The sequence below is a fragment of the Adiantum capillus-veneris genome, chromosome 6 (assembly GCF_014529385.1).
Source record: "Adiantum capillus-veneris isolate H3 chromosome 6, ASM1452938v2, whole genome shotgun sequence".
Classification (NCBI taxonomy): Eukaryota; Viridiplantae; Streptophyta; class Polypodiopsida; order Polypodiales; family Pteridaceae; genus Adiantum; species Adiantum capillus-veneris.
The window spans coordinates 142,515,011-142,523,157 of NC_140936.1; the positions used below are offsets into that span (position 1 = coordinate 142,515,011).

The 8,147-nt window shown below is 44.6% G+C and overlaps 1 long non-coding RNA gene across 1 annotated transcript; it reads right to left on the bottom strand.

Annotated features, from left to right (window-relative positions):
• Nucleotides 1-5,358: 5,358 nt before the first annotated feature.
• LOC147456397 (uncharacterized) lies at nucleotides 5,359-6,731 on the bottom strand. Its single transcript, XR_015188512.1, has 3 exons — nucleotides 6,491-6,731; nucleotides 6,270-6,381; nucleotides 5,359-5,685 (listed from the first exon to the last, which is right to left on the bottom strand). It is a non-coding gene; the product is annotated as an uncharacterized LOC147456397 (long non-coding RNA).
• Nucleotides 6,732-8,147: the final 1,416 nt, after the last annotated feature.

Genomic DNA, 8,147 nt, shown 5'->3' on the forward strand with positions numbered 1-8,147 from the left:
CATTGTTGTTGGCCACATTATGGACAAGATGTGCTTCAAAGTTCATTATCATGAAGTATTTTGGACATTCATACTTCACAAATGGAACGTAGTGTGGTCTACAATTCAATTTTCTAGGCCATCGATGCTCAAGATGGCATTCTTCCAAGGTACAAAGTTGAGGGTAACAAATCCGAGGTGTATCCAGTGGAGTGTACAACTGTTGGGGTGCATAATAGCTTCTTCATCAACTTGGTCTCACTATTTATGTCCACTATGAGCTGCAAAGAGGATGTTAAGAGCTTTTACATCTCAAGTGAACTTCCCAAAGTGATCCCATTAATTATTTTGCTTTTAGGTATTTATTTTACTTATTTGTCAAAGTTTGGTTAGCGTAATTTACTGAGGTGGGTATATATGTGACCCCTTGCCCCCATTGTACATTATATTAGTTATTCATTGCCAAGGTCGATTGGTTCAGGTGACCCTCTCTCTCTCTCTCTCTCTCTCTCTCTCTCTCTCTCTCTCTCCCCCTTGGTCTCTACGCTTTCGCATTGTCGACTTTGACATCTTGGAGAGATCTTGACCCTTGGAGGGTTGTATTTTTGTGAAGCAATAATAAAGAAATATCAGAAGGGACGTCAGACATTTGGACAAAACTTTGTCGTTCCATGTTAACTCTAACTCTAACTAACTCTCTCTCTCTCCCTCCCTCTCTCTCTCTCTCTCTCTCTCTCTCTCTCTCTCTCTCTCTCTCTCTCTCTCTCCCCCCCCGAGTTCAGATATTTGCAGATTTTGTTCGTGTGTTGCTATTGATTTCTGGCGTGGAGTGTCAAAGCTTGTAACAGATCAACAACTGGAGTGACTTCTCATATATTAATAGCCTAGATTCTAGATCCTGAATAATGGCCCCAACAAATGTGTTAAACCAATCTGTGAGTCGGTGTTTAGAAACCAATTTTCACCATTTTGAGCTTGCTGTGAGGAAAACTGGGAAAACATCATACGTTTGAGTGTACCAACAACTCCACACCTCCTCACGCTAACAACCATCATTGCTTGCTCACTACCGTAGAGAACACTAAGGAGAGAATGAGGCATGTTGAAGCTCTCTCAACATCTGCATCGACACCTCCTCGAGATTCTTTTCTCTCTTTGAATCCTTTGTTACATGCTACATCTAGAAACAATTGTCAAAAATCTTGTAGTTTCTTTTCCTTTGCTTTATATACGTATATATCTAGTGTCTCTACCTTTAAGACAAGGTGAACTTTGAAGTATGATTTTTCATCCATCACCTCTCAAACTATAATTAACTTGAGCAACTCGAGGGATCGATGGCAAAGAACAAATCCATGTGACATTCGTGATAAGGGTAGCTCCCCACTACACGACAGTGGACAACCCTCCAACTTGCCCTTTCCAAGGCAAATACCCTAACCCTCTCCCCTAGCGCGAGTTTCTGAGAGTATTGCAACTATTCGGGGTACATCTTCTGTGATTGAGAACGAAAAGGGTAGCCCCCCACTACACGATAGGGGCCAACCCTTTGCCTTGCCCTTTCGAAGGCAAATACCCTAACCATCTCCCCTAGCGCAAATCTTGCGTCTAACATGATCACTTGACCAATTGCCCATGCCACTTATAGGTGAGTGTCAACCCTCGTTGTGCAACAAGTAGCTAGTCGTTTGGTTCTCAATCATGGATGCCATGTAGACTTGTTCTTTGTTGTTGATTCCTCAAGATGCCCATGTCACCTATGGTCGAGGGGGGTCGACCCTCCACCCTGCCCTTTCCAAGGCAAACACCCTAAGTGTGACTTGTTCTTTGCTATCGATTCCTGAAACTGCCCATGTCATTTGTGGTTGAGGGGGGTCGACCCTCCACCCTACCCTGTCCAAGGCAAGCACCCTAAGTGTCTCCCCTAGCGTGAGTTTTAGAGGGTATTGTGCCTGCAGACATTAAAAAGTCATGACCCGCTTGCAACGATTCAACATCTCAGATCTCATCCCATTTAAAGCTTTTCCTGCCACTTATAGGCGAGGGTCAACCCCTGTCATGCAACATGTAGCTACCCCTTTGGTTCTCAATCACGGACGCCATGTGAATCTGTTCTTTGCTATGAATCCTTCGGGCTGTCCGTGTCACTTAATGTGGTCGAGGGGGCTTTACCCTCTGCCTTGCCCTTTCCATCGTAAATATTCTAACCATCTCCCCTAGCATGATTTCTTCAGAATATTGTGTCTACAAATATTTGAAAGTCCTACCCCCCCCATTGCGGCGATTCGACATCCTAGATTTCATCTATAGATTTTGCCCTTTTACTATCAATCCCTTGATGAGTTGCCCATGTCACTTATCGGCAATGGTCAACCCCCATTGTCGCTTGTAACCGAGGTTCAAAACCCAGTAATTAGCTGCCCTTTTGGTTCTCAATCATGAATGCGGATCTGTTCTGTGCAATCAATCCCTCAAACTATCCATGTCACTTACGACCACATGGAAACCTGCAAGATCGCTAGGAGCCATGGTGGGGGGTTGGAGGGGGCCAACATCGTTACAGTGGGTCGAGGAGCGCTGCAGCACATTAGTAGGGAAGCGGTACAATGGGCACTGTAGCATTGCAGTGGGCAACAACCCGAGTCTGCACTATAGCACTACAACAGGAAAGCGAACCGAGTCCGATTGCAAGTCGTCTGCAGCACAACACAGATTCCATGTGCTAATGTGGCACAATGTTGTCGACGGCAAGACATGTTCGGAGTGCTGAGTTGGTGAAAAATGATAGCCCGGCATAGAATCGACAGTAAATGGAGGACTGAGATATGCAAACCCCCTTACACCCAACCTTGACGGTGAAGGGGTCAATTCTCCGCCCTACCCTTTCCCATGCAAATACCCTAACCATCTCCCCGAGCGAGAGTTCTTGAGAGTATTGCATCTGCAAAAATTCAAAAGTCCTACCTCTCTTTTCGGTTCGGCGATTCAACGCCCCAGATCCGATCCCATTGAAAGATCCCGCCCCAACCGTTGATCCCTTGACAAGTTACCCATGTCACGTATAGACAATGGTGCTTGAGTATGCTCTCATTGATATTAGGCACTTGCTTCAATGCATTTCGCTATAAAGTTTATGAAATATTGTGGGGTATAGTCATCACAAGCCGTGCATTTCAAGGGCAAATATTGTGGGGTATAGCATTTCACAAGCCGTGCATTTCAAGGGTATAGTCTCATGCTTCCTAAGCTCAAGTGATAACACAATTGAGATTTGATTCATGAACTCAAGGAACTAAGATATGGCATGGTACACAAAAGCACACAAGCCAAGTTTGACAAATGATAATTTTAAACTTCCCTAGCCATTGAAATGAATGTTCTTACACATTACCACTCGATGAAGTAAATAAGAATGGAATAAGTGTACACAATCGCATACATTGTCGAGTAGATACACACGTAATCTATCAAGTAGACATGGCAATGTGCTAATTTTCTTGCACACTTATTGCGTTTGAAAGTCTGATGGCATAAGGAAAATGTAAAAACCCCTATAAAATGATGTTGAAAGCCTTAATCTTTCATGCTAAGCATAGAATCAACACTAGATAAAGTGAAGATAGCAAAATGTAAGGCAGTAACATCTACTCTTAGTAACTAAACTGAAAATAACACATTTTTGATTATGTGCATGCATCACTTTAAAGCCACAAAAGGATGAGCATCAATTATAACAGACTAGTGTGGCCGGCGACCTTCGGCCGCCTCTCTCTCTTTCTCTCTCTCTCTCTCTCTCTCTCTCTCTCTCTCTCTCCCCCCGTGCGTGCGCATTGTCCTCACTGTAGCCGGATAAAGCAAATTGCGACACGTGGCACTGGAAAACCAGTCTCCTTAATATATAGTATAGATGTAGCATAAATTAACATGTATAGCCAAGAGACTTGTTTGATGGTTTCTCTATAACTCTTCACTTGATCATGTTCAATGCTGAATCTCTTCATACTTATGCTCACATAGAAAACATGTACATATAGTGGGAGTGTACAGTTTTGGAAAAGTCGACAAATACATAAACTACCTTAAATTTCCAAGCTAAAAATGAAAATTCTCGATTATAATTTGGTTGGGAACATTGGGGGATTTGCCTAAAAATAAAAAGCCAGAAAGTGATTCTCTTCAGAGCATTGCTTCTAGGTGATTGCTTGAGAGATCTAGCTTTTACAACAAGGGCTTCAATATAGCCACTCTACATCAAAATTTTGCACGTTAGGTTATTCGAGTTATAGAAGTGTATTTCAAGCAATGCAGAGACTTACTCGGCGGCGGCTCTGTGCTCTCTCAAGCCCACATTCAGCTAGCTCTAATATTTCACTTGACATTACAATCGAACTGTATATATATCAACTTAAGAACGTGGTGAGAGGGACAAGATCTCATAACTGTATGTCCCAACTCTTTTTGTTGAAAAACAAGTAAAAGGACCTAAAAGCATTGCGACAAAGTGGCCATTGCAAGTGAATGAGCAAGCCATGCAACCGATGGACTACATGAGCTACCGCACAAGCTACGTAGACCCGAGAAGAGCACTAACACTGCATCATCCTTTGGCAGGTGGCCACCTGCAGCAACAAGATGAGGTGGCAGAAAAGGGGTTGTTCAAATTTCAGGATGGATGCGCCTTGTTTAATGAGCAAGCAGCACCGCTAGATATGGTTGCTTTGAGAGATGCTGCTCCTCTTTGATAAATTACACTCTCGTGTAATCCATCCATATGACCTCTAGCAAAATGAATGCATATTCTAGTAGCAATGTGGTTTGAATGATGGTACTAATGGGGCAATGAGATTAAGGCATTGCTCGCCGACAGGCATGAGATTATTGTCGGCGCCCACTTTTGAAAGGGAGCCTAGATCCCATCCCCTTATACCTATAGTAATTAGATATATGAGAGGCCTAGCCCCACAAGTGTAATGCACCATAGCGTCTCAAAGCCACCATCCAAGTCCCTAACTGTTGTTGATTTAATGGAGACTTAAATGTCAACGTTCGGACGCCTAGTATGGTGCCATAGGGGATCTTAAGAGAATTTCAAGGGATTTATTTGTCAAAGAGCCGCTAGGAGCCAAAATGCCCAACCATTCCCACAATCAAAATGGGCTTTGAAATTCCGATTTTCAACTATACTAGTCACCCTGTATGCTTTGACATGATGTACTCTATTCAGAAATGTATCTGTGCCTGATCCCCCCTCTCCGAGTCTCTACCTCTGAGCCTCCAAGGTTTCCTTTTCCTTTTAATTTATTCAATTCTGACGATTTCACAACAAAAGAAAGCTACCCAATGTTGTTGAAAGCTCCATGGCAATTGAGGTGACTCAGGTCTTAATTAATGGGTCAGCTCACAAAATTTAGCAACAAAATGCTTAGGACTTCCTCACTTTCTAAGCACAAAAGCAGATATGAAGTCCAATATCGGCCTCGGCTATTCTAATGACAAGTTGAACATGAACATGTCTTAAAAATGAAGAGTCTAGATTATTCATGAGCCTTCGTGAGATGCATGCTACAAAAGAAAGAATTGTACATCAGAGATATCATGGTCAATATTTGCACAACAGAGAGGTCCTTTACAGCTAGCTAGCCGATGAAAATGGTTGGATCGCAACAGCATTCGTCCAAGAGGCAACAACAGCACAATGTGGCCAAGCTGCTCAATACATCAACAACAACAACTCTACTCAACGAAAGCTATCAAAACGAAAACATTGCTGAAATTGTAAATCAGAACTAGCTATCGAAACAAAAACAATGCTGAAATTGTAAACAACAGTAGGTGCACAGAATAATACGATGCGCGGCGCACACATGCACGAGCTTTACACACATGGATCGTCTCTATTAATTCCCATTTCCCATTTACATAACAGGTCTTAGAGTTCAATACTTGAAGGATAGATATGCTTTTAGGCCTCTTGGGAATGAGGATTGTTCCTAAAAGTCAAAACTTCTCTTCTTCTCCTCCTCCTCTTCTCTCACTCCATACAAAATACACACACATGCATGCACAGGAGGCCCCCCCCCCCCCCCCCCCCCCCCGCAACACACACACACACACACACACACACACACACACACACACACACACACACACACACACACACACAGAGCTTCGAAAAACTTCACAGATTGCGTGCATGCATACAAGAATTGTTGCATCTATATGTAGTGTGTGTGTGTGTGTGCACGGGTGTGCCATGTGCGTAGAGAGAGAGAGAGAGAGAGAGAGAGAACCAGCATTCGAGGCAGCCAGGACTCCTCTTGGGAGGGGCTTGAGGGGGATAATACTGAGGAGGGGGCATCACGGGCGGGGCTCCATGCTGCTGATAAGCGCTCCCCGGATAACCTAAAAAACACATCCAAGAGAAGACGCAAGCAGCAACAGCATCACAACAAGCATAGTACAAGAATTAATTGTCGCATGAGAAGATGATGAGGCCATGGCAGGTAGAAACCTGGTGGAGGATAGCCGTACGGCTGTTGGGGCGGATAGCCGCCCCCGCCGTTGCCATAAAGGCCTCTGTGCAGCTTCTCCCGCTCCATTCTCACTGCGTCTTCTTCTCCTTATGTTCTTCTTGATCTTTTGCTTCTTCTTCTTCTTCTTCTTCACGTGTGGCTGCTGCCTGCTCTTCCTGACTATGACAAATTTTGAAATCACCTTGCGTATTGGTCAGCTTCTCAACATCAGCGTGTCGCTTTGCCTTGCTCTCACACTCCACATGCGACACGCGCGCACGCTCACTATATGGGTGCCAAAAGGGAGACGTCTTTGAATCACTTGAAACTAGGCAAGGGAGGAAGGGAATCCCGCCCTTTTTTTTTTTTGAAGGGGAATCTCACCAGATCCCTTTCTTTCAAGCACAATATAAAGATTAAGAGAAAAATAATTTATGCTTATCTTGCTCTTTCCATGCGTGCATATCGAAGAAGGTGCCCCCTCTGAAAGGGATAGCAAAGCAAAAGAAAAGGAATGCTTCTAGCCACATGGTGGGAACCCAAGTAGCCATGTGCAAAGATTGCCAGCGTATGTCCGACGGCAAGGGCCAACATTGAGTAGGGCGAGGTGCGTGCAGTAGGGCCATGCCAACCGCATGTGCTAGGGTTTTCTTTTCAAGGACAAACATTGTTATTTTGGGGCAGTTGCGGGGGCCACGGCGATGTTGCCCCGTATGCTAAAGTAAGACAAGCATCATTTTTGTTTTTAACATAAGGCATTGCTGACAGGTGCAAAGTAGACAGCGGGGGCTTTGGTGTTGGAGCCGAGGGGGCAGAACCGAAGGGAAGTTCTCAAAGCTGTGGGAAGGCCATACAGAGGCAACAGAGGTGGAAGCCACCAAGAACAGGGGAAGGGGGAAAGCTAGTTGTGACTGTGGCAGGCTATCATCTAGTACTGGAGAGGGCCAAGGGGACGATGGAGGAGACAACAAAAGGGTGGGGATGTATAGTGAGGTTCATATGCCGAAAAGATCTCTCTTTCTCACATGCTACCTTGCGGATCATTCTCTCTCTTTCGGGCATGTATAGTGAGGTTTATATGCCGAAAAGATCTTTCTTTCTTGCCATGCTGCCCTGCGGATCACTCTCTCACTTTCTTGTGATTTTTCTCCTACTCTGTTGCACAATCTTCCTACAAGTGACCTTGCACTTGATTTCAATGTGTTGCTATCTTGCGTGACATGCGGCATGCAAGAAAGCAATAAGTTGTATGGGGGGGCTAGTCGACAGAGGGGGGATTGATGGAGACGAGTCGCGCAGGGAGGGGAGGGGGGTGATGATGCATGTCAATACAGGGCAGCCGTTGAAGGAGGAGGCAGCTCTCGGAATGAGATGGGCAAGAGCGGGAATGTTCTAATTTTTGGAATCTACAAAAGATTTTGTCTAATATGGTGGTTCATTAGAGGGTATTTTGCAAGCTACCTCTGGAAAAGAGAAGAAAAAGCGAAATGGTAGGGAGCCATGGAGGAGTTGAAATCGTACAAACGACCACATAGAGAATCAAGAGGAGCTAGTCATCGCAAGCCAAGAGCACGATGTGGGGACATGCACCTAAGGGGTGGAGCATGTGCGGCCAGTGAATTTGATTTTTTTTGAAACCATGGACTCAAGTAACTT